Consider the following 27,796-nt stretch of genomic DNA (forward strand, 5'->3'; position numbering starts at 1 on the left):
TCCAGTCCCAAACCGTAAGGAACGCTGAAACCATAAAATGGATTTTCTTCTTAAGAACTGTGATATTTGCAGCTTTTTTGATTCAAGGATGAGATTCCTAATGAGATACTAATAAATACAGAAAGACCTTTATGCAACTTTGAAAGTAGTAATTCCTATGTATATGAGCTCTAATATTCCCTGCACCTTATGGTTCAAACCAGGAAAAATCCATTAATTTGGCTCCGTAGCCAGATCCTGGTAGAGTGTCATCATGCAAAGAGTAACAAATAAGGCTTTAACAAAAGCATGTATTCAGACACAAGCACTACACGCTGTTCCAGCCACCAAGCAGACACCTCTCAACAGCAATGCCACTTGAGCAGCAATGTAAACCTCACTGCATTAATTAAACATGAGAATTTACAAAGGACTTCCAGCAAGATGCTTGTATTTCTCAGGGCGGCTTTCTGAGAGAGTAGTGGAGAATGTAATACTCTCGGGTACTACCCAGAATGTCTCCACGTTAACAAATCCCCTTTTCATCAGAGCTATTTGGAATGCAAAGATCCCCCCAAAAAAGGAGCCGGCAATTTCCTTCTAAACTCTGCTGCTCTTCTGGAAAGGCTGGCAGAGCTGCTCACAGAAGGTGAAACCACATTTACCCCATCAGGTTCCTATCCAGATCCATCATCCCTACACAAAGCTGTATTATTATCCCAGCAAGGGGCCCTTCTGCAGAGAACCCATGGCCTGTGTGTGGTTTTTGTGTTCTTTCCAGTGAGACAAGTACCATCTAGCAGGGTTTAACTCTGCCATTTTCGTTGAGAACCTGTAATTATCTTCCAAAGGCAACACTTCAGATTGTTTAACTGATAAAAGGCCAAAGACTCTCAATGGCACAAAGTGACAAATCACAGACAGCTAGGGGAATATCTTGTCAGCGTTGATTCACATAAAGACACAGCATCTAAGGACATTTGCACACTACTGCAGTTTAATGTCCTTCTGCAACTCAGGCTCTGTACAAGTATTTCACTTTCTTGATCAGTTCTACTCTATTCTTTTCTTTAGTATACAGCTACATGTCTGATTACTCTTTCTACTGATTATTTTTCTCTTTCTATTTTTACTGCCCAGGACTGAGTGGACAGCTCTTAAAGTTAGCAGTAGGAACTGCAGATGAGAGGTGAAGTCTAAAGAGAGTGATTAATGTTTATCAGGATCATTTTCATAAATAGATAATTGTAATATGAATTCCAGAAGTATACAACAGTTCATTCTCTGTTTTATGACAGGAAATAAATAATAACAGGTTTATGGATTCTTCCCTTTGAATGCAAAAAAAAATTTTACTAACTACTGAAATATAGCTACTTCTTGCAGCAGAAAATGTTTTGAACCCTACAGTCATACCATGATATACTATGTCACAATTATTTAAGGTAGAATAAGAGAAGGTAAAAGATGAATTTTTTATTCAGAACTGCAAGAATTATTAGAATAGTAAAGAAAGTCCAGTTTCCTATAGTGGAATTTGTCTTAGGTGACTAAGTCAAAAACTGAAGTGTCCTGTTCTTATAAAATGTGCCCTGGGATGTTTAATGATTAAGACAAAGCTTACTTGGAAACAAACAAACAAAAGCTCTTTCAGCAATCTCCTTCTCTACTTATTTGTTGAACTTAAAATGATAAAATGAGGTTTGCCCTAAAATTATTGCTTCAGCAGGGATGTAATATTTTAACCAGTAATATTTTAAACACTGTTCTTTCTTCAGATGGCAACTAATCAGGATGCAAATAAGGACCAAAGTAAACCAGTGGGTTCAGAAGATACGAGATCCAATATGAGAACTTGCTTAGCATAGCACTGCTTAAGCAAATCAGCCAAATTTCTTATCACTATTGCTTTGCCAAAACCCCAACTCCAATACCTGTGGTATCAGATCTCATATTTTACCTTTGAGAAAGTAGGCATAATAATAACCCATACTGATTCCATTTAAAATCAGTATCCAACAGGCCAGGCAAGTTTCCACAGCCCTTAACAGATAAAATATGACTTTCTGGGCCTGGTAATCATCCATATTCCCATAAAGCCCTCACGAGGAGTCCTAGTACAGAAAAATTTAAATTTACTTGCTGGCACATCTGTACTGTTCCTGTGACCTCTCCTGTGTGTAGAGAAAGAAAAATAGCAAAAACTAAAATTAATTCCTAAACTTTTGGGCTGTAGTAGTGCCCCATCAATACTTATTTTTCTGATTTAGTGTGTTAGTAGAGGAGAGAATGGGCAAAGGGAGGAGACAAACATGGAAGGTGAGATTCATCTGACCAGGGGTCTACACCTGAGGCAGTTCAGACTTTATCTCATTTAAAGGTGAATGGATCATGTTCTAGAAAAGGTTTTTTCTCTCCACTGCTTGCAAAGTTCATACAGATAACTACTTCACATGCAGACATCTGTATCACAGAAACTACAGTTCCTTTATAAGAAAGTGTGATCAGACAGTCCTAATCTCCTTCTGAAATGAAGCTCTGAATTGGAACATATTCTCAAAATCCTGAATCCCAACATGGAACGTTATTCAGCTCATCACAGGAAAAAGACTGAAGCACAAATCCCACTATGTAGGCATTAAACGGGCATTAAAACCGTTTATACAGAACACATTCATGTTCATATTCACTGAACATCCTTACATTCAGTGAAACCCATTATATATACCTATGGACATTCTGCTGATTTGTAAGCACAAGTAGTTCATCCTGACATTTGAAACAATGTTTTATTTCACAAAACCCCAGAAAAATAAAAAAAAATCAAAGCCAATTTTTTAAATACTGAAGGTAAATTGGGCATAAGCCTCATTGGAGTTTTCACTGACAACTTTCCTAGGTTTGTATCTTCATAATACTGTAAGCATATTCCTGTTTTTATGTATTTTAAATTTTCTGACAGATGTTTAACTACATCTCTGAACCAGACAAGTCCTTTTTTTTCCCTGAATCGAGAAAAAAAAAAGTGAATGCAAGAGAGAAGCCAGAATAATTATGTTAGCCTACAATACAGTCTCCCTTGAGGGACCAATATGCCCACTGTTATGAAATATCAAACCTCAGTAACATTTATCTGTAGGAATTCAAGATTTACAGCATCAGACCTCACTTCAGAAATCAATAAAAGACTATGATGTTTAATATTTTATTGCTTTTCCTAGTGGTGATTTTCTCAGCTTTGAATGACTTACTAGCTTTTGGTAAATCATAAAATCCAGATAAGCCAAGACAGGATGTTAAGAAATATTTTAGGGTCTGTCACCACAGCTTTCATATAAGCTGTAGTAGAGATGAGTTTATCAAGGTCCTGCTTAGTAGATGGCAAACCAGGCTTCCAGTTCTTTACCAGTCTATACTTCTCAAAAATATGCTTCCTTTTCAGAATGTTTTTTGAAAGAAAGAGCTTGCTGGATGTCTGATGTCTGTTGTTAAAGGGGTCAAAAACTAATTAATGTACTAAAAGTTCACTCACTGTTAAATTAATGAGATTTACTCTGCTACCAATTAAGTACTGCCATGTCACCTAATTTGTTTCTACATGACAGATACAGCTTTTTGGTCTGTATTTGGGATATATTCAGTTAGATTTAGTGTTTGGTTTTATCAAAATATGGTGAACTAAATAAAAAATCCCAAGCCTACAGTGAATAAAACTTTCTTCCTCGATTTCTGAGAAACACCAATAAAGAGAATATGTACCTTATGCCAACATAAAAATCTAAGTTCCTGCTTCTTCTATTCTCCTTCATGAAGATGACATCAACCAGCTCAGTCAGCATGTTATACACCCCCTTGTCTTTCTTATGTGCAAAGCAGAGTTCACTAGGGTGCCAGTTTGTCTATACCAAATTTTCAACAGTTCACTTTTGTTCTGTTGTTCATTTCCTGTTCTGCAGTCTTCAGAAACCCCATGACTGGCAACATGCAGGTAAAACATCACCAAGTTCTCTTCCCCATGCCAGAACAGAAATCACTTTGTGGTCAGTTCTCACTCACTTCACTAAGATTTATGGACACAACCCTGAGCCCACTTTCTTTCCAGGTGCAAGAATCCAAATCTAATCATAAAATCTTTATACTAGTAATGAAAAGTCAATAAAGAATCATTTACTCAACAGTGATGAAGACAGAACATGAGGATCAAGAGAACTGAACAAAATAATCCACTACCACTGTGTTTTCTTTTTCTTTCATCTTTTTTTGATTGATCTTGACTATTTCCAGTCCCATCTTGCTCCCCTTGCACACCAATTAACTGCTCTACCAGAATCCACCTCTGCTATTTATCTCTTTCTGTAGTTCTTTATTTTCAATCCATGTTTCTAGCTTCTCTTCTGTGTATCTTCTCTCCTTTTACAGCAGTTTGCAGACCCCTGAGACAAATTTTAATTATATTTAAATTGGCACTGATATATAAACGCACTGCTGTGTAAGGATCTGGTAGTCCATCAATCAGTATTCTCTATTTCCTAAGCTTCAATATTAATAAAATAAACTTTTTTACTTTTGCAAAAAAGACTACAGGTTAAATTCCTCTATAGAACAACAGAAGACAGCATGATATTTTTCTGTAATTTCTTTAATTAGCATCTTAATCTTCTTTCAATTGTCTGGATGCACTTCATCCTTTTAATGGTAATGCTGCTCCTTGACTCTCATGAGCAGAAGGAAAACAAATTATTTGAAAGTCTCTGGTGTTTTCATAAAGGTCTGCTTTTTCACAGAACCTAGATCTTTGCTTCAATTATGCAACATGCAAAGTTTTAACTTTTTTATAAGACTGGGAAAAGTAAACACAAATTGCTGCTGATATCTAAATCAATTAGATATTTGTGGTATTAAGGGCTTTCAGAAGTCACAGAAATAATTCAACATCATTTTCACAGGAGTGAAACCTACTGTTTTTCCTCCATAATACACCACTTTATAAACTCATTCCAGACACAGAAAAAACCCCAAAACAAAACACGTCTCCACAATTAGGGGAAAATGACTCCTCTAGTCCCTAAAAAACAGAAAACCAATCAAATTACAATATTACGCTCATTTTTCCCCATATCTGAAAAATACAACTGGTGTAGGAGAGAAATTCAGAGCTCTCAGGCTGGAGAATATACCTTTGTACGATATCAGAACCACCAGAGCTGTAAAAAAAAAAAAAAAAGGAAAAATGCAGAGGGAAACAACTGGGAAGAAATCAGCTAGAAATACTTGCTTTGCTTTGGTTCTGACAATGGAGATCAATCCTACCTCTCCTACCTCCTCCTGCTCCAAACAAGAAGGATGACATGATGTCCTTTAGGCTAATTTGGGGCAGTCTGAATAATCTACAGGTGTCACAGAGCAGCACAGCACATCCAGCTCACAGGGAAGCACTGGGAGATAGTAATTACAGCCTGGCTAACAGGGAGAAGGACAAAACCAACAAAATGTTAGCTCATTTACAATTCATTTGCTACTTATTAAGCCTGTCCTGTTTTTTTGTTTTCTTTTCTTTTCTTTTTCACTAACCTACTGCCTTCATCTAAGGATGAAGCATGGACACAGGTTTTTTGTCTTCCAGATCATAGCTCCAAGAGCAACTTGCCAGGGTCTCAGGTACAGGGTCTCAGGTAATGCATCCTTCTCCAGTTTCCTTCATCTCTGCCACAGCTAGATAACCCGTGGCACGTTTATAGAGCTTGATTTGGTATTAGCTAAGTTCCTAACACACAAGCAGACCCAGAGAGAATTTTGGTTTTTTTGGTTTGGTTTGTCTTTTTTGTTTGGTTTTTTTGTTTTATGTTTGTTGGGTTTTTTTTTCTTAAATATAACATTGTTGTTCCTTTGGTTGCCTGATAGGTGTTTTCATCTCTTCCTACTGAAATAGCTGAACCCCTGCTGAACACTCCTTGCTTGTGCTTGTGTGTGCATTTTTGTTGTCTGGTGGCCTGTTGCCTTTTCAGATCAAAACAGGTTCAATATGTTTCCCTGTATTGCCTACACAGTGAAAGAAGTCTATGTCAGGCAGGGACAGAAAATCAAAATCCTCATCAGGAGCTAACCCCACCTCTGAAATTTCAACAGATGCCACAAGTAGTACCAGTGGTTTATGATATAGCCAATGGCTGCATGCATTAATATAACATGCAGGTGCAAATTGCTGCAAATAGCTAGAATTTCTGAGAGGAGAATAAACCCTCCATGGTTTGGGCCAGAACTGCTTACTGGTATGTAGCTTGGACTGGATTTCAAAGATGTATGATTCTGAAGATAAATATATGATATTATATACAGAAGCATAAGTATTGCTTGGACACCAATCTCCAATGGAAAATGAGGGCATTAGGGGTCTTATTTTATTTTGTGTTTTAAAAATCCTGTTCTGTAACTTCTTTCATATTTAACTGTTCCATCTTGGTAAATGGTTTTTGCCCTTTTTTTCAGCCTCTGCAAGTGCACCATCTTACAGGAAGATTCCCCAGAAATTATTTGTAGGGAATTTCAGAATAAAATCCTATTCCATTAAATCAATTTCTTCATTTTTCAGCATTCTTCACCACTTTGGCAACTTCCAGGGAAGATGACCAGATCTGAGCTGCTTTATTCAGACTCCTAAATTCACTGTGAATGGTTGATTTCATGTAAGTGTGAACAAACTCCCAGGAAGTACAAAGATTTCATCATAAAAGTGCCTTGAGCCAGACCTACACATAAATACCACATTCAAGTTGAGCCAACAACAGATGAAAACCTGATCTGTTGTAACTGGCACTATCTTTAGTCAACGAGGAAGGAATGAAAGAATGCTTCCTTTGGCTCTGTCAGTGAGAAAATCAGTATCTGACTTCAATATCTGACTTAAAGGATTTTACATCTTTGTCTCTCAATTGATAGGAGGAAGTATAATTCTGGAAAACCTATTGAGCCAAGGGAGGTTACACAGATATAAATAATGGCCACTACCTATTAAGATACTAATGAAAACTACTACTGTGTTTTGCAGGTCAGACTGCTATTTTTATCTGTTCCATGATTAAATGTTTGTCAATTTGGAAAATCAGTCGAATACATCCAAGAATTAGTATTTAGACTTGAACTTGTTTTGAGCTTCAGCTTTTGAAAGAGACTAAGGCCTTGCATGTGGTGTAAAAACATTAAAGGTCACTACTGGCATTAAAAAAATAAATCAACACAGTAGAGGAGCAAGAAGAAGCTAAATTGCAAAGAAATTTAAAAGGATCATATATTTTTTCCTTGTTCCAGAAGAGGAAATAGCTCTGAAGGGACTGAAAGGGAGTGACACAAATTCTCCACTCCACTCTGGCTGTGTCTATTTTTCAGCAGGCACAGAGGAAGCCTACATTTCTAGTTTAGACCGGACCTTCTTTAATAAAGCTTGATTTTAGAAAACAAATCATACGTTATGTGTACGATACCTCATATGCAGCATTTAATAGACAGTATAAACAAAGTGACTTCAAGGACAGATTATGAGCAATGCTATCAAAATTAATCTGGCTCATTTTATGTCAGGGATTTCTATTTTCTTGTATGGCAGCTCTACAAGGTACTGCAGAGGCAATATATGGATGGCACACAGTTCACTTGTACTCCATGACACAGCAATGGTTCAGTGGGAGAACAAATACTGAAATAGTTGGCATACCAATCTTCACTTTGAAAACTTGTGAAAAATTGAAAAGGGTCTGTAATCTTCCTGGTTTTGTTGAGTTATCTGAGTCCCCTACCTTTAATATGTTGGGGGCTGCTGTGAAATATTTCCTCACAAAACTGCTCATGGGGATGAGAGAGCAGCTACAGTTTCTAAGCAATTTGCCAAGTCCATGACTATGGAATTTGTTTGCTGATCACAAATGTTTCTCAGTGACTTTTACTGTAGTGCTCCACTTTTATCACAGACATTACAACTGCATATAAAAAAAATTGCTTCATCAATTCTGACTAGACAGCAGAGGAAGTCTTCCATTCCATTACTAAAAGTAATAGATAATTGTGACGATTCTTACTGAAGATCATAAGAAGTTTAACTTCAGTTCTTTTTAAACTTTTGTTTCTATGTCTGTCCTTTTTAGAAAGCAGTATTTTCCCTTGCGTTGACTTACATAATTAGCTAGATTACAGTCAAAGTTTTTAGTTCATAACATAGAAAACTCTCATGGATGCAGAAATCTCTCCAGCACATGTTCATACAAACACTGGTCCTGCTTCTATCAGCATTTATCACCTTTATCCCCACTCACTTGCCAGATCCTTATGAAAACACAGCACAAAGATACCAGAAACCTTTGCTGAGGTTAGATGCAATTTGAAAAGATGAGATTTTATTCTGATGTGGTAAAAGACCCTCTAATTACACAGATCTTTATTATCGTTTATTTAATTCTATGTAACAAAATGGAATTCTGTAGTTTCCAAGTTGACAAATGGTTGCCAGTAAAGAAGGAATTAGTAGCATAATGTGCAAGTAACATGCAGAGAGCATGAGAACATGTGTAAAAATCCTTTCTAGAAATTGAGGCCACTGTGAAAATACATTCTGTTGAAAGTATGCAGTAGTAGCATGAGAGTAGAAACAATGTTGAAGTCACTATACAAGAGTAACTTAACATACAGAGATCTCAACGGAACTGCAGAAAACTCTCCCCTGCTAGACTGAACGCAGACAATAGCTAAATAATATATCAGAGCATGTAGTCAAGCATCCTGCAAAAGCATATCTCATTCCCATGTCTGTGCCACTTAATGTGCTTCCTACAAATTCTAATTCACTGTCAATAGTTGGCAAGTTATACAAGTCTGTTATGGTTTGATGGGACACAGGCTAATTCCATGGTACCACTATGAGGCCCTAGAGAGTGGGTGTTGTTTAGGTCTCTGATGGATCCTGGGTGCAGAACAGAGAGGAGTCAGTATTCCCTCTCGTTTCCTGCCATGTTCTATAAAAGCCAGGAGGATGGGAACCCTTCCCCTTCCCAGTCCCTTCTTCCTTTCTGCATTCTTGAAGAGAGGACTCTCTCTTTGTCTCCAGCTCACCACATACTCTGTAGTCTCTAGATCAGTTGTTGTGAGGGGCCCTGGACACTTTTCCTGTGTCTGCTCTGCCACACAAGACTTTTGGATGCTCAGATCAACCACCACAGAAATCAGGTTTTGCATTTTTATTTCCATTATTATCCCACATGTCACTATCCCTTCTGTTTCCTATTAAACTTGTTCAGTTTTAACTTCCAACCTTGAAGTCTCTTTTCCTTACTCTCCTTTTTATCTTCCCCTGGGAGAGTGGGGAGGACTAACAGAGAGTGATTTTGGTTTCTGAGCTTTTTGCTCACCCTGACCACTAAACCAAGACAAACTTCAAAGCTCAAACCCGTTGTAAAGAATGTGTTTTATATATGCATATATACACACACACAAAATTAAATTCTGAACCACTAGCTCAGTTTAGGTCCAGACAGTCTGACAAGACTTAGAGCAGCAATAGTGCCATTCCATGTAAACTCATTCATGTCACTGTAGAGAGCCTGACAGCAGCAAGGACATGTTGTACCCACATACCTCCCTTATCATGAGGGCAGAAATTTTTAATAATAGTAAAGGAAAATTTGAATAGCACTATTATTTACATACCAAACATTGACACTAGTTTTCAAGATCCCTGTGCTGGAAAATACCAAATTCTTAAACAGTGAGCAACAGGTTCTCCAATGTGCAGTGTCTTTGCATTCAGTTTAACCTAAATTTCATAACTGTAGCTAAAAAAAGGTGAATATCCACGAAGTACTCCTAAGCAGGAAATACCCAAATTGCAGACAGATATATACAGTTAGAAATACTGTGCCCATTTAGCATAATATCTTAGTGAGAACCTAGTTCAAATTCTAAGTTTAGGATAAACCAGATGACTTACTGTTTCTTTGCACCACAAATATATATTCTATCTATATTCTATATACATTCTATATGTATAATTCTATATAATGCTTCCATGATAATTATTATTGTACTCACTATTCCAGTAGCTTTACATTTGTTGTTACAGATCACCCTGTAGACATTAATTCAAGAAAAAAAAGAAAAAAAGTAATACTATTACATGCTTAATACTAACTCTATGCTTAATTCTGCACAAAATCAAGGTCATACCCTGCAGGCATAAGCTACCAATACACAACAGCAATGGTTGTCTATGCCAATATGTATCTTATGTGAACCTATTGATATACAGAAAGCCCTCTCGTGAAATATTAGAAGACATAATAACATATTTCATTAAAAGGTTCACCATTAAATCAAAGAGTTAAAGGACCTTATAAAAGTACCAATCACAGAATGGTTTGGGTCAGAAAGGGACCTTTAAGATCACCTAGTTCCAACACCCCTGCATGGGCAGGGACACCTCTCACTAGACCAGGTTGCTCAAAGGCCCATCCAACCTGGCCTTGGACACTTGAGGAAGGTGGCATCCACAACTTCTCTTTCAACCTGTGCCAGTGTTTCCACCACCCTCACACTGAAGAATTTCCTCTTAATGTCTATCATAAATCTACCCCCTTTGAAACCATTTCTGCTCATCCTATCACTACATGCCCTTGTAAAAAGTCCCTCTCCAGCTTTCCTGTCGGCCCTTTTGGGCACTGGAAGGCCTGAGATCTCCCAGAAGTCTCCCTGGAAGCCTTCACTTGTCCAAGTTTTTTTCATAGGAGAGGTGGTCCAGCCCTCTGATCACCTTTGTGGCCATTCTCTGGACATGCTCTGACAGCTCCATGTTCTTCTTATGTTGGGAACACCAGAGCTGGACACAGTATCTGGGTGGGGTCTTATGAAAACAAAATAGAGAGGGTAGAATCACCTTCCTTGATCTGTTGGCCATGTTTCTTTTGATGAAGACCATATGGTTGATTGCTTGGGCTGCAAGCCACACTGCTAGCTTACCATGAGGCTTTCACCACCTAATACCTCCAAGTCCTTCTCATCCATTCTCCACCCAGCCTGTGCTTGTGCTTGGCATTGTGCTGACCCATGTGCAGGACCTTGCATTTGGTCTTGTTGAACCTCAGGTGGTTTCCAGAGCCTATCTCTCAAGCCTGTAAAGTTCCCTCTGGATTTCATACCTTCCCTCCAGCATATCAACTGCACCACACAACTTTGTATTGCTGGCAAACTTGTTGAGGGTGCACTTGATCCCAGTGTCCATGTTGCCAACAAAAATGTGAAATGGGTCTGGTCCCAGTATTGACCCTTAAGGAATGCCATTAATCAGTGGTCTCTGCTTGGACATCAAGACATTGACCTTGGAGAGGTCCATGTGTCAAGTCCATGTTCCACTCAGCCAGCTACAATGGAACATAATTATAATCATGCTGCACCATGGTTTGTAACTTTTTTCCCTCATTTTATCTTCTCTAGTCACCCCTTTAGCACATGTTTAGTAATTGTGAAGACTGGCTGTAGCAAGAATTGGCTTTAGAGAAGGATAACCTAAAAAGACGCATAATGAAAACTAACTTGAGGTTGAAATACACATAGTATAGAAAAAAAAATTACCAAAAAATCAAAATGCATAGAAAAACATAATTGAGAGTTAAATAACACCACCTGGAGTTCTACTTATAAAGAAAAAAAATATATTCTTAATGAAAACTTTTTCAGATAATAGCCTTTAAATTGAAGTTACTGCAGTGTAATTTCATTACATGCACAGATTTGTACATTGTATTTTTAAAGTTTTAGTACACATAAGGCACGACTGCATTTAAATTCATTACCATCTTTATACAAGAAGTCCATGAAAGTCCATGAAATATATAATGAGATTAAATACTCTCCCTAGAATTCCAAAATTCCATGTACTACTCCTTTGCCTTCCATGCATCTCCATCACTCACAAAAGGACTGCCCTTAAGAGGTTCTTCAGTTATTACTTCCCCTGGCATATAGCAATTACAATGTATAAAGGCTTTGAGTTAAAAAAAAAAAAAAAAAACCTCAAGAAAAGATGATAGTTGGTGGCCTGGGAGGGAAAGATTCCTCTGCTGACCCTGTCAGAGGTCTGGTGTGTCATTAAAGCTGTGGAAGAGGAAGTGCCTGGTGGGACCATTTATTTTTACACACGTCAGTATCTTCTATGTCATTAAAGGCTGATTCTATTCGAAATCCACCTGAAAATATTTGCCCCTAGGATTTCAACTCAATCTGTTTTTATCACCTTGGGAACAGGTAAACATACATGCTCGTCTAGCATTTTCTGTTCATTTGCATCAATTTTTTTTAAGACCTGGTTTAACATAAATACATCCTGACAACTGCAGAAGACCATGTGAACCTTTAAAAAAAGGAAAGAAAAAAAAAAAAAAAAGCCTGAACAAACATCAAGGGGTATTGCTCACTGTCTGCTCAGCAACAGGAGCATTACAGACACCCACTCCCAAACCATCCGCCCAAACACATCCAGCAAGAACAAAATTATTGCTCCACAGTTCTCTGAGTCAGACATGGTACTTGGGGAATAGCCACTGAATTTGGCAGGAGAGGCTGTCTGTTTAGTATTTTACACTGGACTGAGCATTAGTGAGTCACTGCTGCTGTAAGACAAACCAAGTTAGAGACAGCATAAAGAGCAAAGGAGAAGAAATTCAGCCATAGCTGTGTGCAAGCAGAAATTGAGGCTGAAGGGTTATGTAAGGTTTTCTCTACAAGAGGACAAGACCTAAAGCTTCTTTATGATCTCTTTGGTTTTGGAGAGTGTTCCTTGCTAGCTCCTAAGTTTGGGGAAGGAAATCACTTCAATAATGAGCTGCAACTTCTTGAGATCTGTAACAGGTCACACCTCAGAAATACTTTAGGAAATACTATTGCAGTATAACCACCAACGAATTTCAGGTTTGTTAACTACATGTAAATAAATATATATTTTTCCTTAACAATGTCAGAACTGGATGTAATGAAGATGTAAATGGAGGACTCTAGAGAGGAACACCAGTGTGTCAGTCTCATATGACCCATCAAACACTGTACTGACCACATTACTCCAGGATAGGAATCTCCCATTCCCTCCCACTCCCATTCTCCCTTCCCTCTTCTTCATGCTGTCTTCTTTACAAGGTTCATCACTGCAGAGAAACATTTTCCCCTGCAGTAATTCAATAGGGTGCAAATCAACAACTTCTTATATTTGGTCTGGAGGTAATTTCAGAATTCATGGAGTCAGAAGAGTGCATTACAGACCCAGGTTCAAGCAAAAGTAGAAATTCTGTAGTTCTGTTTTGTTCTAGCATATAAAGGGGGGGAAAAACCTAATTACTTCATCACTTATTGTACATGAAATGTCGCAATATATTAACAATTAGATTTTTCCATAATTATACTTGTCATAAATGCATAGAACAAAATTTGTTGCCTAGGGGCAGTTCTAATTGCAACCAAGTGATGGGTGATTGAAGTTTTAATAAGAAATAGTGAATTGAAAATGCATTAAACCTCCAGACAATTCTATAAAAAAGTCTCAGGGTGTACTGAACTGGTAGAACTTTTCTTGTTATTAAAAAATTAAATACTTCAAATAGGTTAATGATGGCACTGCTAGCTAAACATCAGCAAGGTGTTAAAAACTCACACAATGCATTTCTTTTAGCTTGTAAGGAATTAATTTGAAGTTGGCATGAACATGGACAAAATTCAAAAAAAAACCAAACCAAACCAACCAAACAAAAAAACAAAGAAGCAAAAGCAAACAAACCAACCAAAATACCAAAAACCCTATTAGGAACTCAAACTGCTTTTTATGGAAGGCACATAAAGAACTGTTAAACAAAAACTGTGTTTTCTAGTAGTTAAACTAGACACCCCCACACTTATCTGACCATGCAATAGTCTAATGTGCCATAGTAGACACTTGTAACCACAACTTCTAAGTGATTTGTTTGTGAGACCACTTGCAAAAACATTAAGAACTCACCAAAATACCCAAACCAAAGAAATGAACAAACCAACAAAAAAACCAAAAAACCCACACAATCCACCCAAACCCCACAACATGTCTGTAGCTACCAATCCTAAATAGAAGATTTCAGTCTCTGATCCTGAGGAAACTGAGGTATCATCTTCCAATCTCAACCCAAATGGGTCCAGACAGAGGTTTTCCTTTGCATCTATGCAAGATCCTGCCCTTAGCATGTATATATTTGCCTCTGGGCTTGTCTCATGTCCCATATCTCAAAGGTAGAATTTGGACCTTGGTGACTCATTGTTTCTGATTCCACCAGGACAGTCAACTGTGTTTAAATCAGGTATACTTTAGAGACTTTTTAGTCTTTGGAGCTAGCACAGTGAGAGTCTCCTTTCCTCTGAACTCTAGGAACAGCCAGGTAAACATGTTTGTAGAGAGACCACTGAGGACCACTTCCACCTCCATGTGAGTTCATAAATCTAATCCAAATATATAGTTAATCAGACTTTTAGGAATCTAGATGAAGAACATAAATTTATATCTGCTAAGCAGCTGCATAAAAGGGAGTGAAAAATGTTCCTGGACAACCCTTGGGACTTTGAAGGAAACATATTTCATCACATTGACACATCATAAAATGTGTCATCACCTTGGTTTTTGAAGCTTCCCTATCAAAGGGAATCTTTTGATTCAACAAAAGGATTAACATAAAAAAAACATGTGAAGTACCTCAGACTAAACTGATTAGTAAAGCTTTTTGAAGGTGAAAATTACATTTGTTCATCAGAAAACTTGCAGCTGGATCACAGAAAGTTAGAAATCGCACTTTAGACCTTCAAGAAACAGCAAAAAAAGTTTATTACACTGCTTTCCTTCAGCATATCCTGCTTCCTGAGGTTTTCTTCAGAAACCTATGGTGTAAGAAAATTGCTGGGTTCCTGGGGAATTTTGCCTTTTGGACTAACAAGTACTTTAAAAGTCAGTGTTGCAAAGAATGCTGACAGGAGCTCTCTTAAAGACAGCTTTAACATGGAAATTCTAGTAGAAAGCCCAAAAGATGTGATAAAGGTGGCAGGTGGACACCTGAAACTGGTAAGAGAGAAAAACCTATGAAAGAAAGATGACAGGTGAACACTACCTGAATGTGCTTCATACTTTCATGAAAACAGAAAGTCAGTATTTCTACTTTACTAGGTCTACAGCAAGCTGTTTCTAAGGATTAAAACCCTGGCGATCTGATTGCTTTAAAGTTTACTTGGAAGAGCCCCAGATTTACCTGCATTCTTTCCCGAGGGTCCCAATTAGCTGTACATCTGAAATACCAGCACAAAGCATGTGACTGTAGAGGGCCAACCATCACACTCAGAAAACAAAATCCTTTTCAGAAAAGGAAGAAAAAGAAATTGGGAAGATTTTTTTGAAAGAAGAGACTACTTAATTACTCGTTCTTGAATGTTAACTTATTAAATTACATGAACGTACACCAACCCAATGTATGCTTTTATCTTTTATTTGTGCAAAGAACAAAACTCTGAAATGGGTTGAAATTCAGATTCTGATGCCCATCCTGCAATTCAACAGGTTCTTACTGCCACAAGAGTTCTATCAAAGTTGGAAGTTAGTCTGATGCATGTACATATTCCATCAGTCAAAACTGGTATTTTCAAATGTGATCTTACTTTGACTTTACAGTAACAGTGATTGCATTCAGCTCAGTCTTGCTACAAATTTGATAAAGAAAAGGGTGGAAAAAATATCTAGAAGGAATTAATTGTTTTGTTGTAGCGAAGTATTTCAATTTCTCATTGGGTAAAAAAAAAAAATTAATTTTTTAATAAATTTTTGGTTTAAAAAACCACAAAAATAATTAAAACATTTTCAATTCAGATAACATTTATTTAGACCTACACATGCAGTTGCAGCATCTGAACATTTTGTCATGATCTTTTTATCTTAAGCCTGCCAAAGCATTATGTCTGAAGTCAGAAGAGAAATGAGGGAAATCATGTGCTGAAATATGAATGCCTTATTCCACTGCATCCCTTTCCATTCCATTCCATTCCCAACCATGTTCTAGAAGAGGACCTGGACCATTATGCAGGCACACAAAACATGGCACAAGAGAAAACTCCTGCACTGTACCTAAGCCTCCCCTCTTCCAAAAACTTACATAAATGATAAATGGAATGAAAGCAGCTGCAAATAAAAGCTACACATTCTCTGTAAGATAGTATGGCATGGAGAGATTAAAAAAGCTAGGACTCTTTACTGGTCTAGAAGGCTGACAGCAGGTATGGCTGAAGTTATACACCAAATGCCAAATTATGACATAACATGTCTGCCTGTGCTGGACCAGCAAGGACTCACTGCAACTGGTCAGGGATCAATTTAGAACAGATAGGAGAAAATATTTTAACCCATAAATAGTGAGGTCTTGGAAGCATTTACTACGTGATGCAATGGTGTCAGACAACACAGTCAGCTTAGGGACTAGGCAAGTTTATGAGTAAATTCACTAATAGATAACGAAAGGCAGAGATGTCCCCTTTGAAAGTTTAAACCCAAAAATATTTACCATGGAAGGATTACATGCATAAGGGACCACAGATAATGGCAAGGCTTGTGTATTTTCTTTACCTGACATTACCCTGTGCCAACATCAGGACAGGATACAGACTACACGGGCTACCTCAACCCAGCAGGACATTTACTATGCTCTTATCGCCTAGACTGTCCCATAGCTTCACTTATCACTCTTACCAAAAAGTGAGGTCTTAGTATTTTGCTGGAATGAAATAAAATCTTTATGGACCTTGAAATTGGTGATAAATGTGACTTGCAGTCTCAGGAAGCCACAATAGTTCTACTATAATGAATAGATTTTTTTAGTTCTCCTGCATGCTTAAACAGCACCATGCATCACCAACCTGCTTCCATGCTGAACAGAGCCTTGATAAATCTGTAATTTCTCCCTTTCACATACCTAGTAGAAGGGAAGGAAGGAAAAGGAGCAACAAAAAAGATGAACATGTGAAAAAGGCAGAGAAAAAAAAGAGGGCATTTCAGCTACTTCTCTCTGCTATTCCCTGACAAAATCTCTGCCTTGCTCAAAAAGATCAATTTCACACATTAAACATGGATTATTAATATGAGCATTGCCACGAGCACAAAGCAGTGAAATAGGAAGCCTGGGGATCCAAAAGTCCTTGACAATTTTCTATATTACCATTAGGAAGTGCTCATTTTTAAATAATCTAGATTCTACCTGCATTTGTGTTTTAATTCCATCCTCTGAAAGACGAATTGAACTGAGGTACAATTCAAATGTTTTGAGAACTTATTAGTCTCTTTAAAATTCTTACAGAATATGTTACAAATCAAAAGACTTCACTTACTATTTTTTTTAATATGGAAATCTAAAAAATCACCTCTTATAATTTTTTAAAATAGATTTATATTACTAATGCATTCTGTCTACTAAAATGAAAGTATCTGGTTTTGTTATACCACTGACTTTTAAGGCTGCTAAAAGTATGGAAAGTAACATTTCCTAGAAGTCATTGTGGGCTAAGGAAACCTATGGAAACAGTAGAGCTCAGCTGCAGTATAGTATGAAGACACACTTTTTAGAAACCCTCCTTAATTACTGTACAACTATTAGACACAGTGGTGTAGAACACACAGGGTAAAATGATCTCATTCAAAGATAATTTGTGTTTATACAGTTGAAAGCATCATTAGCAAGAGTCGGGAATTTAGAGATTTCAGTGCCTATTTAGAAAACAGTGACTGTGCCTTGGACACAGATACCCTGAAAATATTTATGAGGTGAAATGAGTGAACAGTTTAACTTGAGTTAGTATGATGCTGCATCAACAAAGTCTAATTTGAACTTTTAATGTGGAGAATGCTGAAAAAGTGTAGTAATCTATACAAAGGACTCCACTGAGACAAATACTGGAATTGTGCATACAGTCAGGTATCAATGCTCTTAAATAAGATATTGAAAGAGAAAAGAAGATGCAGGACTGTCCTAAAATTATTCAAGACTTGGGAAAAAAGGCATTAGAAAAGGCAGAATCTAGGCTCAGAGAGTTGTCTACAGGACACAAATTTGAACCACAGAAAACACTGCTTAAATTTGGTTCTTCTCTGTAATGTTTAATAGAGCTTTTGGCAAATAAGAGAAGTTTTCGTTTCACAAAAGATTTTAAATTTTTTAAAACTCAGTATTTTTATGTTTGAAAAAGTAAACTCTGTGACTGAGGGAATGATTAGGACCCTTGCCATGGTTGGGAGGGTTGGCTAAACAGCATTATGGCTGCAATACTCAAGAACTCCTACATTCTTCAGTTTGCTTAGATAGGTAAAATTCCATTAAACCAGGAAAAAAATGAGCAAATTAAAGTAGAAGCATGACCTATTATGATTTTGAAAAATGCCTGTTCTACTGTGGAAAATCCATCTTCTGTAAAATTTCCAACTAGCCACAATGGAAAACAATTTAACACCAATGTGTGTCTTGTTTCTTGGGCAGACAATCTGACAGAAAGTAATCAGACCAAGAAATATGCAGGAAAATAGTTCTCTCTGCCTATCAGGCAGAAGCACATACAAGAAAAACAAAAATATCTGCTGCAGAAGCAGCTGCCTGAGGGTAAGCCTCAGCTAAGAAGGGTAGCAAAGCCCTAGAGACAAAAACTAGGACGAATCCAAGAAAAGCAACACCAGAGGTTTGGGCTGCATTGCTTTGTTTTAAATCTCAACTGTCGGAAGCTGAAAAAAGTAACATTATAACAAAGGAAACAAAAGGAGGTTTGGGGAGCAAGGTTTCACCTTTCACAGCTCCTACACCAAACCCCCATTTAGGGTAATTCTCACTTTAATGAGGCTGTGAACCTGCATCTTTCACAAAAGAATTTCAATATCCATAAACCTAGACAAAGAAAGCTGCTTGTAACAAACACACAGAGACTCCCCCATAGCAAGTTATGAAATAACAACAACACAACCTCCAGAAAATGAACCACAGCCATATATTTTGCAAGGGAGTTTGAATAATGGGAACTGAAGAGGAAAAGATCCCTACAGCTATCAGTGCTCCGAACTTTTCTCCATAGCAAATGTGAAAGCAATAAAGAAGCTATGCTATCAGTGACAATCTGCTGTGGAAGGAGAAAGGTTAAATTGTGAAGTTTCTCATCCAATATTGTTATTTGAAACGAGCTCTTTTTATCTTCAGTCACACAGGCTGTAACTGCAACACGCTGTGCTGCCAGGACAGAGATTCAGCAGGTGTCTCTCTAAGCCAGCACACTGGGTGCCATCTCAGCACTAGATACAGTTCAGGTACATAAAAAACAAAATTATGACTCCTGGCTATCTATGAGAAGATAGAAAATGGGAGGGAAACACCTTCTTTACCTGTCAACAAGAATACAAGATCTGCAGAAGGTAAAGCAAGTTAACCATAGAAAGAAAAAAAACACAGAAACAGGCAATAGTTGTAAGAACTTTCATGGCAAGCCCTCTGATTCATTTTTCCAGACTTTTATGATGCTTTGCAAGGTATGTGAGTTATGTGAGCCTATCCTGTGAGGCACAATGTTGCATCTATACAACCTGGAGTTAGGTTAATAAAATAAGACTCAAGTTAAACTCACCTATCTGACATGTGGACAAGTTGACAAATTTTTTATTTCAGAAGTGTCACAGCTCACTAGCTGTCATTCCAAAACACATTTACTTCAGCAACTGACTTTCAGTACAGGCTAAATTTACATCTGGAGTTTTAAGCAAAGGTCATGCAGGACACTAGACTCAGTCTAAAAAAGTATATGTAAAACTTTTTTTGCAAGTGTAAAAATTTCCAGTGGAGTTTCAAAAGAAGTGCAGCACCAGCCTTAAACTAAACTGCAAAATTACTGCCATATCTAGAATAGCTATTTCTGGTATTTGGACCAGCTCTAGTGATGGACTGAAATCTAAATCTAATGCTGCAAAGGGAGATGACAATGTCTATTGCAAATATTCTCAAGAACCACCCAGAAATAAAATTTAGTCATCTTCCACCTAGGTGAATTACTCAGTATGCAGAGCATTGATGAAGATGAATAAAGTAAACATATATACAGACCTAGAGACTAAATTCAGCAAAATTCTACCAAATACTTGATGGGAAAAGTCTCAAAGAAGAGACACACTGTAGTGTAAAAACCTGTAGTATGCATGATCTTATAGCCCTTGTACAGAGAAAATATCAATATTTTTCCACAGCACAAATAAATACACATTTGTGTTTATTTGTACTTTTCTAGAGCATCCGTAGTTTGGGGGGGATACTGGCACCAATTAAAGACATTTGGTTTGTCTTACATACTTCCCATAATCTTTTCACTATGTATCTTTTCCTATAGCCCCAGAGCCACTTCCATCTTGACATGAAAAGTTCAAATAAAAAAATAAAATATCCTGAAATATTAAAGAGAAGAAACAGTTACAGCCGAATAATTCCTAGGTGACAATGACCACGTTAGCACGAAAAATAACACAAAACGTGTACACTGCACAAAAACATTCACAGACAAAATTTCATTCACCTGTTTGACCAGTAATTTACTCCAGTTAATTTACTCTTTTGCATCCATGTAGGCTTCCCCTTCTTAGAGGTTAGACCAGAAATTATTTTTGTTTAACAACAACCACACAAAGTCCATTACTACCTTCCAGCTTCTCACGTAACAATGAACAAAAAAAACCCCAAATAAAATGGGAGGAAGTGTTTCTTGCTGGGAAGCTAATCACAGTTATAGCTATTTTTCTTCTCTACTTTTTTTTCAACTTGAGCCCTTTCCGGTACAATTGTCCACCACTGTAGCTGTCAAGTGAATCAAAACGGTAGAAACACCTGAAAATAAAAACCAGAAGTTAAGAGAATACAGCAGCACAAGTATCAAGCATCAAAGTGAGGCTTCTTTTTGTAGTGAAATAATTTTTGGAATCTGTTCTCAAAAAGGCTTCCATTCTTAAAATCAGCTAGGAAAGAGAGGAAGGGAAATGCATGTTATCTTGATGAACCCTCTGACACTACCACAACTCAACAGTAAAACTGAGACTTCTCCCTTTCTCCGCTTATTCTATGGGGTATCACACCCATGCACAAAAACTTAGGGGAAACATCAAGTGCCTCCATCATCTCAAGACATAGCAAATAGTGTCTTCTAGTGACAAAATCAGAGCTTAGTCTATTGTATACAAAATACAGAGGGGAGTCAGAATCACATATTTCCCTCAACTTTAAGAGGATCCAAACTACAACTATAGAGAATTATCTTATTTTCAGGTTAAAGAGAAAGGACTCTGGCCCTCACAGCCTGAGTCTTAAGCATAAACAGGTTTAATGTATTTGAAAGGAGTTTTGGATCCCTTCCAAAAAACAGCAGTATCAAGCACACCTGCAAAACTTATTTTGCTTTATAGATCTTTCAGGCTACAGAAAAATTCCCAAGCCTATTTAAAGTACACAGCATCTCGGCCCAGGAATCTCAAAATATTTCATAACACAGGTTTATTTGAGCCTGGAGTTGTATTGAAGAGACACTGAAGCCTCATGTCAGGCAGGCAGGAAAATACTAAGGGATCTGGGCACACTTGCACAGCTGTGTTGAAAAGGCATCTAAACTAGAGATAAACATTCTGAGCTCCTCATTCACAGACACAGTTGTGCACCTTGGATGTTTCCCAACAGCACGATGGAGGAACCTGTCTCCTAGAGCACAATCTGTGCCTCAGTTTCCATGGAAACTCAGTTTTCTTCAGTTATCAGAAGAAACTAAGGCATAAAGAATAGAATGAAGCCTCTGGTTGAGATGTCTGAAGAAATCTAGACAATAAGGTGCAAATCTGCATGTAACTCTTATTTGTCTACACGAAGCCTAAGAAGCCAAGGGTATTGACTAATACCTCCCCTTGAAGGAACTTAGTGTAAGAGTTTAATATTTAAAAGTATAACAAATAACCTGACAGAAAAGAAAAATTAGGCAGGAATTTGGCAAGGAAAATATATTTTAAATATGTATTTTAATGTGACTTCAGTGTTTGTTTTACACAAGTGGTCCTGCTGTTGCCCTAGAACATGAGCAGCAATGAAAGAACAGCTTACTAATAAAAGCACTCTGAGAGCACATCATAGTGTTGACAATTAGGTACAGACACTGAGTCTTTCCAGAAAGAGATATTTCAATGTGGAAAAAAAGATTTGCAGGGAAATATACATACATATTAATCTTGGATAGGAGGACAGTAGGATTCATCTCAAAATACTATATAAAAAAAGTAACCAACAGTTAAATAATTTGGGAACGCAGAAAAGGATTTTATCTATGCAAGAAATAGAACATGATAACCTGTTTCCAAAATGTTCCGCAGGCTGTGCTTACAATGACTGTTGGTAGGTGTTATTTATTCATCATTTTCTCTTAATTTTAATTTTCTGTTACCTAGCAGATATAAACTTGCTTACCCTCTTAAACTGAAATAGATCTGCAAAAATCTGCAAGAAGGTAAAAGTACAGATTTCCCTGTCTGTGAGAGTCCACTGATCTCACTAATTGGAAACTGCCTCAAAAGACAATTTTAAAGTGAATAGCCCTGGCTCTGGTTGAGGAAGATGCTAAAGTACCTGGCCTGGCCAGAGCAGAGCAGGGGGTGATGTCCAGAAAGAGATAACTAATGGCTGGGTGGAGACTGCACCCCTTTTCTGAGGGGCATCCTTCAATGCTGGGAGGAGCAGGACATAAGTCCTCTCCAGGCACAATAATCCTGGCTAGGGTGGGGGCCAGACACCTTTATTGCACTTGTGCCAATGAACCTGGCTTGGCCTGAGCAGAATAAGGAGAGAGCGAAGATAAGAACAGATTTCTGACACTGAAGGCTGCAAAAAGTCCCACAGAAGTCCCCTCTGGGCCATAGCCCTGACTAGGGTGGGGAAAACACTTGATTGTGCTGATGCTATTAAACCTGGCTTCTGCTGCAGCTGACTGACAGCTCCCCTTTGGAACAAAACAGCTTAGGACTTTCTATAGCTGTCCCTTCTGTAGCTGTATGTTGTTGTCCTCCGGACCCACCCCCATCTCGCATTGGGCCCCGTCCAGGATCAGAACACCAGCCTGAAGAAAACTCGATGGACAGCTGGACCCTGGCGGTGACCCTCTCAGTCTTTCTTTTCCACTTTCTTACTCCTTTCTCTCCCATTTCTCTCTCTCTCTCTCTAATTCCTCTCTTCTCTGACATTTCTCTCTCTCTCCCTTTTTTCTTGTATCTTCTCCGTTTTCCTCTCTCTCCCTCTTTTGCTGGAAAGATATCCCCCATACTTTCACAGGGTTTTATCATTTTGTTTGTGCCAATTGTCAAATAAAAGTTTATGTCTGTACCTGACCCTTGATGGACTTCGTTCACGCAGATCAAAACAAACAAACAAAAAAAAATTATTGTTACTCTGGACCATAACACTGACATAGAAGATCAAGGATACTTCACAACACCTAATGAGTAATGGGCTGCTCAGGGGGCAGAGGAATGCCAAGGGCTGCTCAACAGCTTCACATTGAGTAAGACTGAAGCTGCACCTCATATTTAGCTTGCAGGACTGGATCAAATATGACTTTAAGATAAGTAATTTCATTTTCCTCACAACAATGTATAAACAGAAAATAAAACCACAGAACAGCCTTTTGCAAAGCACAAAGTTCATAAAAATATACCTTTCTAAAGTCCATCTAATATGTTAATGAGTTTTAAGTGGTTTTATATGCGGTGAGAAAATATTTATAACTCCTCAGATCATATTAAATGAATATATTACAGTGTCAGGTACTCTATTTATTATTTCTCATGAAATAAATATTAGTATCTTCAAAATACAAGTAATCTTGCTTTCTTGTATTTAGAAAAGTTTTTGTTTAAATTAATTAGCATTCATCTGAACCAAGATATTATGATCTACTAGAATGATCTGCATAGCCTGAGAAAGCTATTGCACTGATGAATGGGGTAGAAACTGTAAAAGAGAGGTTAACTCCACTGAAAATGAACAATTTAGGTGTTAGACTGCTTAATGGGCTAGGCATTCAATTTGCTGGTATCCTTAGAAAGGCTCAGTACCTGAAAAATGATCAAGAACCTTTGTGAGTTTTTGCCCAGGATGTGTTTTTAATGAAACCTCCACCTCTTTTCCATCATGCATCTGGAAATGCAGATTTCAGTGGTAGCTCTGCTGGTCTGTACACCCCCTTTTAGCAACATACATGAGATGTCCCATCACCAGGCAGGTGTTCAGCCACCTCCAGGACAGCAGGGCTCCATCACATGTTACTTGAGAAGACAAATGCCTTCACTCTGAATGCCCCTCACTTCCTTCTTCTTCCCCCAGCACTATTTGCTGAGTATGACATTTTATGGTGTGGGATATCCCTTTGGGTCAGCTGTCCGGGCTATGTTCCCTCCCAGATTCTTGTGCACCTGCACACCAGCAAAACACAGGAAGTTGAAAAGTCCTTTATTTCTTAGGAACTCCTAAAAACATCCATTTCTCATCCCAAATCTCACACTAAACCCTAAACATAACACTATTCTGGCTGCTAAAAAGGTAATTAGCTCTACCCCAGCCAAAACCAGGACAGATAGCTAGAGAGTTTTCTAGCACACAGTTGAGAAAGCATGAGCCATTTCTCATTTAAAGATGCTCTTGCAGCTCAAGGGAAGCTGATTTATTATTAAGAAAATAATCACTAATATTTGTTTATTATAACCTTGCCTAAAGACTGTTAGTGTAGCATGCTCAAAGAAAATCCTGGTATCCCTGGGGTATGCTAGTTTCTGAACAATGAGACTACTGATGTAATTCACTGGCACCTTCCTCATGGCATCACTGGAGGATGTATGGCCCTCTTGCATCATACTGTTTTCAGAATTCAGGTCTTAATTAACACTGTGAGTCATATTAGCCCCAACAGTAAAACCCTCTGTGCAGTTAATAGTAGCAGTTCTGTTCAGCTCCACTCCTGATTTCAGAGAAAATGTGACCCAGCAGATTTAAGACTTAATTTCAGATAAACAAAAACATCAGCAGAAAGATTGATTTTTGAAGAAAAAGATAAACACATATGGAAGATGAAGAAACTATCTTAATAGAAAATAATAGTTCAAATGAGTAGAAAAATGATATAGAGGAAGGTTTAAAATTAGAATTCATTGAAAGCTCTGAAATAAATCTGGGATAATTACAACGGAAAAGCCAATATAAATATCTGAGCTGTCAGAATCTCCTAAGGTCGAGTGATAGTACAAGAGAAAATATTAAATAATCCAAAATTAATAAGAATGTAGATTAAGATTCAGCAGAGAGATCCAACTAAGACTGGGATTAATAAAAGGGTATTTTCCTCCTAAGTAATGCTTTTAAGGCCTTTCCCTATTTTTTTTTTAATCTGATTAAGTCCCTTGGTACATGAATATACATCAGAAATACATTTTTTTTACCAAAAAACAGAACTCCCCAGAACAGTTAACCTTAACAATGGTTGAAAGAGATATCTTAGTCAGAAAACAGAAGCTAAATCAAACAATGAAAATCATATTAAAAGCTTAATCAACACTGAGTCATTTTTGCTAATTAGAGAGGTTATACTCATATTTTAATGCACTGGTTTTGGCTGTTCTTGGTATTTTTATAAAAAGAAAAGTCTGTTTTCTCAGGAGCCATCTATGACCAACCATCCCCAAAAAGCTATTCATCAGAAAGCAGTTTTGATACACTTTCATTTTTTAAATATATCAAGGTATTTTAAATGGATAAAAATCCAAAACAAAATTTGTTTTGCATATAGATATAACTAGGACATGAAAAGTACACAGATTTCACAGAAGGTTTTGATAAGACAAACATCTGAAACCTGACAACCTTGGTAAGTCAACTCTGTCCTTTTTGAGCTAGAGTCCAGGAATGTTTCAATGGGTCATTTCAATAACTTTGCTGCAAAAAGGATCTTACGTGTGTTGTAATCATGTAAATATGCTCATAAATTCTGGTGATTCACAGACAACAGAAACAAAAAGTAATTGTAGAATTCCAAGATGTTCAAACAGTAAAGCGAAGCAATACTGATCAGTATTTAAAAGATGGTAAATCAAATTCAGTTGTATGTAGTGGGGAGGGACCTAAGTTATTTCTACCTCTTTGACAGTGAATTTCAATCTGCACGAAGTGGCAAGACTGAAAAAAATGTCATGCAGAAGTCTTGCTGATATACATCCTGAAATTATGTAATGCAGGTAAAAATAACAAGTTACTGTATGTTCACTGCAGCAATGGCAGTAATGACAACCCCAAGAATTAAAGATATCATGAGTTACATCCACCAAAATAATAAACTGGTTTTAAATTCATGTCTTCAGCCACTGATACACCTGAAGGACTTTTTATTTGCCTTCAGGATGTATTGACTTGCGCATTTAAAATTATCTGAGAAGTTCTGAAAACTTCTTAGCCAAAAGCAAAACAAAAAATAGAAAGTGGACCGAGAGCATCTATTCCCTTATTTAATCTTCTTTTATATCAGGGAACTGAATCATATTTTTTTTTTTCAAAAAGTGACCACAGGCTTGCCTAAACAAGGTAGGGACCCCAGGATCTCATTCAGCAGTTCTGGCTTGATTCTTAAGCTGTAGTAACTACTGATAAAAGAACTGCTATGGTGAGACTCACCTCCAGCTTCACATACCTACAGCACAGACATTTCGATTGAGTCTCCTCTGACCAAGAAAGAGAGAAGTCAGTATCTCTGGTCTGTAGTTAATCCCATTTTAAGTCTTATTCAGAACATGTCACATCAGTCCTGACTGAGAAATGCGTTTTGCTCCACTGGACAAAAAAGGAAGCCTAGGACAACCAGCTGAGTACGTGTCTACAGCTGAGTGAATTGATTCCTCATCTTCAAGGCTATGTGGATATTGCTCAGGGAATCCCAGTCTCCTGTTCCATCAGTTGAGTCTACTTCTAATAGCTCTACTCTGTAAAGCACATGTTTATGAATTCATCTGTATCCTCCTGTGCATATTTGGTCAGTAGCTTCTGAAAAGCACTCCAAAGTCTTATAGGAGTCAGAGTGATGGGAGCAGGAATCAAAATATGCAATTTCCAGGTCTGGCATCTTATTTGATAAAGAAAGGGAGGACTGCTGGAAAAAACACTTTATAGAAAGAGCTACTACTTATTTAAAGCATAAAGAATCATGAGTTTACAATGCAGCATGGTCACTAATTGTGAACACTAATGGAACACTAATTGTTCAAGATTAACTTTGCTGACACAAAACCTGACTGAAATACAGATTAAATTAGCAAATCAGAAATAGAATAGGTATGGAAGTGAATCCAGTTCACACATGGCTACATTTATTGAAGGAGAAATATTAGTTTCTACAATCAAGAAAAAGAGTAACTAAAAAGAAAAAGAGATTAAGTATCAACAGATATTGTTAGCAAGAACGCAAAATGAATAGCATGATTTCAAAGATACCATTATTTTTAAATCACATTTTAAGAAGTTCTACTTCTTGTTTCCCCAAGATCACTGCTGCCTGTACAGTACAGTGATGTTCAAGTCATAAATATTCATTTGCATGATTTAGAGGAATATTTTCCAGTCTATTTATGACTGTTTTTTTACTAGGCCATGGTTCCTTATATCTCCATCAATATTATAAGCATCTGCCCTATGCCAATGAACGAATGAGTTCATTTTCTCCTACA

The 27,796-nt window shown here is 37.5% G+C and overlaps 1 protein-coding gene across 4 annotated transcripts in view; it reads right to left on the reverse strand.

Moving 5' to 3' along the window:
- Nucleotides 1–27,796, reverse strand: part of CACNA2D1 (calcium voltage-gated channel auxiliary subunit alpha2delta 1) — a 361,517-nt gene that overhangs the window by 264,713 nt on the left and 69,008 nt on the right. The gene's annotated exons all lie outside the window — the stretch shown is intronic.

The sequence above is a fragment of the Heliangelus exortis genome, chromosome 1 (genome assembly GCF_036169615.1).
Source record: "Heliangelus exortis chromosome 1, bHelExo1.hap1, whole genome shotgun sequence".
In the NCBI taxonomy this organism is placed as follows: domain Eukaryota; kingdom Metazoa; phylum Chordata; class Aves; order Apodiformes; family Trochilidae; genus Heliangelus; species Heliangelus exortis.